The sequence below is a fragment of the Aethalodelphis obliquidens genome, unplaced genomic scaffold, assembly GCF_003676395.1.
Source record: "Aethalodelphis obliquidens isolate GAN/ISIS:26980383/991018 unplaced genomic scaffold, ASM367639v1 scaffold13, whole genome shotgun sequence".
NCBI lineage: Eukaryota > Metazoa > Chordata > Mammalia > Artiodactyla > Delphinidae > Aethalodelphis > Aethalodelphis obliquidens.
In genome coordinates this window covers 17,030,286-17,036,764 of record NW_020837957.1, presented here as the reverse complement: position 1 = coordinate 17,036,764, position 6,479 = coordinate 17,030,286, and the positions used below count along the sequence as shown (strand labels likewise).

The 6,479-nt window shown below is 36.8% G+C and overlaps 1 pseudogene; it reads left to right on the top strand.

Annotated features, from left to right (window-relative positions):
- The first annotated feature begins 1,703 nt into the window (after positions 1-1,703).
- LOC113624268 (ubiquitin-conjugating enzyme E2 variant 1 pseudogene) lies at positions 1,704-2,175 on the top strand (annotated as a pseudogene).
- Positions 2,176-6,479: the final 4,304 nt, after the last annotated feature.

Sequence of the window (6,479 nt, the reverse complement as noted above, 5' to 3'; positions counted from 1 at the left end):
AATGTGGCAAAATAGGCAGTTTAAAGTATACAGGATATTACTTATCACATTTACATTCCCACTACAATAATTTTTATTGGGGAACATGGGTTTATATAATTTCTTTTGGAAAAAGAGTTCAGTTGTAATCAGAGAAAATAATGTTAGTATTCATTTGAATGTGTGAACATTTAATATTGACCATACAAAATTTTCAGTGGGGACTTAAAATGTGATATATGAGGGAGTTTAAGTACAATACATTTAATAACATGAACATTTGTTGTTTTACTAGCAAGAACTAAGTTTTCCTCATCTATACAACACACTTAGCAGTGTTAATGTTCTTCTCCTATGGCTACAAATAATCTTCAGAAAAACTTTGTAAAATTCCTCATCGTAGTCAATCTAGTGCTGACACTTATGTAGTTAAGTATGGTTATGTGCCTTTTAATGACTCATTTCATGGGAAAATAATCATTCTCTTAAACTTCCTGGACAAAGTACAAAATCTCCTCTGTGGGAGAGAGAAAGAAATCTATGCAAGACTTATTATGTTAAAGGAGGTGAATAAAAGGACCCTTGGCAATTTTCACCTCTGAAGAAGATGTCTGTTTATTGTTTGACATTTTCTTGACAGTCAGTTATTGAGGTATAATGTGGAAACTTGGCAAAAGATGCATAGAATATTTTTTCTAAATTGTTGTTTATTGAACTTCACGCTTGTGTCAAACAGCTGGAGGCTAGGGGAAGGATATGAAGCCTTAAAGAAGACTGGCTCTGATGTAACTTTGCCTTTGCCTCTATCAAATAGCAAAATAATGAATTATTATGGGTAGTAGAGGACAATAATGGTTATTGAAAGAAGGAAGATTCCTTTTACCTGGTCTACAAGAGCTTTAATTCTGAAAAGCCTTTGCCATGTACAGAAAGAAGTCCTATGGAAATTCAAATCACAGAAGCTGATCACATTTGTTAAAATACAGTTCTAAGACATGCCTAAAGGGTCAAGCATAAATGGAGATTCTAAATATTTATTTAAGAATCTCTCATTTTCCCACAATTTCTCCTAGTTTATTATATGTCTAGGATGTCCTTAAAGCTCTCATTAGGGCCACGAGCAGTCAGCCACTATGGTCAACTATAGACCATGTATGTATATAACCTATGTAGCAGGAAATCAAAAACATTTGTTGTTACTTAAGTCCCCTTTCCAACCTTTGCCATCATTTTAATTTTCTAACTTTATTTACTGTCGTGATTCTAACCTAGTGCATCATATTTTTGTAGTTATCTTTTTAAACAATAGACAAAACTTATGCAAGTTGGATTTTAACTTGTAAGTAAGGAAACTGAAGATCATATGTCACATATTTGGATTATAAGTGATGCAGTTGGAGAAAACATTATTTGAGTCAAAGTCCATCTGATTCCAGAGCAAATGTTTATCCAGTACTTCACTACTTGACTCCCATACCATTCTCCTTCAGGAAATTTTTAAAAAGATTAAGAAACCAAAAAACCTCTTACCAACTGCTAAAACTGCATATCAGTTATGTTATTTTGTGACCACTGGCATCTAAATGTGACATGGCTAATCTTAGGAGTACCATCCAAGTTGTGGAATGGGTTAAACTAAGTGCTTTGGGTGGTCACAAACTCATTATTAAGTTTATACACTAGAAACAAATAGATTGGCTGGACTTTGAGGACAGCGATGCAAGATGGCAGCCCCTACAAGTTCGAGAATAGAAGCCCCTCATGTTGGAAGAATTCAAAGAATACCAGAAAACAGTAGGAGATGGCACAGTTAGCTGGGGTCTAGAAGATGACACACATGACACAAAATGGACAGGGATGCTAATTCGGCCTCCAAGAAAAAATTATGAAAACTGAATATTCAACATAAAATAGAATGTGGACATAAATACTCAGAAGCACCTTCCCTTTGTGAGATTTATAACAATAATATGAATGGAGTTAATAGTTCTAATGGAGTGATGAACTCAAGAGCCTTATCTGCTAGCAAAATGGCAGAATTCCTATAGCATCAAAGTTGTCCTATAAGAGCTCTGGCACCTAAGAGTGTTGAAAGAACATATGAAACTCCCTCATCCACACAAGCACCCCTCCCCCTCTATTCTATTTAAACTGTTTTCATTTCACAGCAGTAAATCTTCTAGATATGTCTTGTAGACCTTAAAGTTGTAGAAAGGAAACTCACATTCAAAGCAATTTATCTTAAGATCCTATAAGTGATACTAACTTTTTGTTCATTTGAAATATATAAATTATGCTATAACACGTAATCCTGTCAAGTGTAACCACTAATCCATTTAGTTGAACTTTTGGATTAAGAAAATAGATTTAAATTGATTTCCATTAGAACCGGTGGGTCATATCTAACTCAACTGAGAAAAGAGACATCACACAATCACTTTGTTGCTGATTATATGGCCTGGGGTCTCTGTGTTTTCTCCCATTACCTCCTCCTACATCCCCTACCTCTTTCCTCTCTTTTCCTCTCCAGGTTGGGTGGTTTTTTAGATGTTAAAATTTCAGGTCACAACCTGTGGGACTATTGTTGGGTGTATGAAGGTTCCTCTCTGTACTCCTGGTTTCTTTTATCTTTTTTTTTTTTTTTTCAGTCTTAAACTATGCCTACCTTCCCAATTATAGTCTTTTCCCCACTGTCCTCCATTACTCTTGGTGGAAGTATATATTGTACTCCCTATGCTTCCCTCTGAAATTGGCCTTTGATGAGGAATTCAGGAATTTTCCCATATCATCTTTCCCACACATTAAATAAGGAGTGCTACTTTTTCTTTCCTTCTCCTCAAGTTCCTTTTTGTGCTGTCACCACCCAGAACTTTTCTTGATACTTCTTAGCTTTGAGTAGAAGCCATCAAGTAAGGTTGGAAAGAGTCTCTGACCTCCCTCATTTAGTTTTGGAACCACATTTAATTACTCTTCATCAGCCCCTGGGAAATGAGTATTAGGTCCTTAGCCCTGCCACTCTCTGCTGTCATCATTAGCTGATACATTTTTTTTTTTTTTAGCTCAGACTTTGATATAATGAAAAAAAAATCATCACCAGTGTTATTCAGGTGTGCCAGCTCTTAAAGTCTTTGGTGGTTAAACTTGGATAAACCACATGAAGACACTTGTTAACACAAACAATCCCTCTGAATAAATTTTATTTTCCTGTAATTGCTTTTGCTTTTGAAAATTGTAGAAGTTTTACATTTTTAAGTTTTAAATTCTTCTTAAATTATGAAGTTTTAAATAACAGGTCTCTCATTTGGTCATCTTTGCAATTCATTTGTATCTAGTTTAGAATCTGACAACTGGAATGAAAAGAACCTTGAATTCAGTGCATGTTCTGTTTGTTATTATTCTCACCAGGGATTAAGAAAGAACCCAGTATGCATGACAGATTCCTGAAACTGGAGGGCTTGACTTCCTGGTAAATTGCTGCCACTCTCTTAGCCTCTCCATGTGTTCACTAACCCAGAAGTCTCTGAACCCTGCCCTTTTGGCTTTTATGGAGCCTTCATTAAATTGGCATGATTGATTAAATCATTGATATTTTATTATTAAGTCAATCTCCAGCTCCTTTTCCCTGTGGGTAAGAGGGGCAGTGGGGTTTGAACTGAAAGTTGCAACCCTCTAATCATATGGTTCCCCTGGCAGCCAGTCCAACATTTAGGGACTTTCCAAAAGTCACTTCTTTAATATAAAGTCAGGTGTGGTTGAAAGGGTCTTGTGAATAACAAGAGACACATTTATTGCTCTTATCACTTAGGAAATTCCAAAGGTTTTAGAAGTTCTCAGTCAGGAACTGGTATAAAGATGAAATATAGATTTCTTTATCATAAATCACAATATCATAACAATACTAGCTTTGTGCCAGGTTTATAATTTCTGTCAATCATTTATGATCAGATTCTTAAAATCAAAAATCCTCTACTTAGTGTTTAATTTTATAAATACTTGAAAATGATTTTTTTCATATAGGTGACTTTTGAACTTCTAGTTAAATAATTATATATATACTAGTTAAATAATTTGAAATGTAGGTATAGTTTCTTTTTTTCTCTTTTTGTATTTGGCATTCTAAATATACCAAAATAAAATAATCCAGGAGATATTCAAGATGACGGAGAAGTAGGTGGATGTGGAGCTCATGCCTCCACAGATGCATCAGGAATACATCTATAGATGCAACAGTTCTCACAGAACACTGGCTGAAAACAAGCAGAAGACCTTGGACACCAGAAAGGACTATAAAGATCCCTTCATAACTGGAAGGGAAGCATTTGAGGCTGTCAGAAGAGGGTGAAGTAGCAGATCTGGGGCAGACGGGACAGAGTGAGAAATACACAGACGGTCTTCACCACAGCCCTACATGTCCCAGACGGGAACGTGTGTTCACAGGCTACCCCTCCAAAAGCAGAGACAGTGAGAGGACGTGTGTGCACTGGTCCGCATGGGGAAGCAGTAGGGATGGAGCCCGGCACCACCTCCTGGTTCTCCCTCCAGGGAAACCAGGAAAACAAGAACTAGCAAGAGCTTGACAAATGCCTGGCTTTGAATTGGAGACCATTCACCTGACTATTGTTTCATTTTGGAAAATTCACTGAAAATAAGTAAGAAAAAAAATACCTGAAAGAAAGAAAACAAAGAACAAAATACCCCAGAATTCCTAAAGAACAGGTCCTGGAACTCTGGCTGGGTGTCAGGCCTGAGTCTCTGAGGTCGGAGAGCCAAATTCAGGACATTGGTCCACCAGGGACCTCCCAGCCCCACGTAATATCAAATGACGTAATGACTCCCAGAGATCTCCATCTCAATGCCAAGACCCAAGTCCACTCAATGACCAGCAAGCTACAGTGCAGGACACCCTATTCCAAACAACTAGAAAGACAGGAACACAAACTCACCCATTAGCAGAGAGCCTGCCTAAAATCATAATAAGTTCACAGACACCACAAAACACACTACTAGACGTGGTCCTGCCCACTGAAAGACAATAACCAGCCTCATCCACCAGAACACAGGCACCAGTCCCCTCCAGCAGGAAGGCTACACAACCCACTGAACCAAGTTACCCACCAGGGGAAGACACCAAAAACAAAGGGAACTACAAACCTGTAGCCTGCAAAACAGAGACCCAAAACGCGGTAAGTTAAGCAAAATGAAAAGACAGAGAAATATACAGCAGATAAAGGAGCAAGGCAAAAACCCACCAAACCAAACAAATGAAGAGGAAATAGGCAGTCTACCTGAAAAAGAATTCAGAGTAATGATAATAAAGATGATCCAAAATCTTGGAAATAGAATAGAGAAAATAAAAGAAACGTTTAACAGGGACCTAGAAGAAATAAAGAGCAAATGAACAATGATGAACAACACAATAAACGAAATCAAAAATTCTCTATTAGGAATCAATAGCAGAATAACTGAGGCAGAAGAATGGATAAACGACCTGGAAGATAAATAGTGGAAATAAATACTACTATATTCGAATTATAGGGTTCTCAGTAGAGGAAGAGAAAAAAAAAAGGGGACTGATATAATATTTGAAGAGATTATAGTTGAAAACTTCCCTAATATGGATAAAGAAATAGTTAAGTCCAGGAAGTTCAGAGAGTCCCATACAGGAAAAATCCAAAGAGAAACACACCAAGATACAAATTAATCAAACTATCAAAAATTAAAATAAAAAGAAAAAATATTAAAAGGAGCAAGGGAAAAGCAACAAATAACATATAGTGAAATCTCCATAAGGTTAACAGCTGATGTTTCAGCAGAAACTCGGTAAGCCAGAAGGAAGTGTCAGGACATATTGAAAGTGATGAAAGGGAAAAAACCTACAACCAAGATAACTCTACCCAGCAAGGAGCTCATTCAGATTTGGTGGAGAAATTAAAACCTTTACAGACAAGCAAAAGTTAAGAGAATTCAGCACCACCAAACCAGCTTTACAGCAAATGCTAAAGGAACTTCTCTAGGCAGGAAACACAAGAGAAGGAAAAGACCTACAATAATAAACCCAAGACAATTAAGAAAATGGTATAGGAACATGCATATTGATAACTACCTAAAATGTAAATGGATTAAATGTTCCAACCAAATGACAGAGACTGGCTGAACAGATACAAAAACAAGACCCATACATATGCTGTCTACAAGAGAACCACTTCAGACCTAGGGACACGCACAGACTGAAAGTGAGGGGATGGAAAAAGATATTCCATGCAAATGGAAATAAAAAGAAAGCTGGAGTAGCAATTCTTGTATCAGACAAAATAGACTTTAAAATAAATACCATTACAAGAGACAAAGAAGAGCACTACATAATGATCAAGGGATCAACCCAAGGAGAAGATATAAAAATTGTAAATATTTATGGACCCAACATAGGAGCACCTCAATACATAAGGCAAATGTTAACAGCCGTAAAAGGGGAAATCAACAGTAACACAATCATAGTAGGG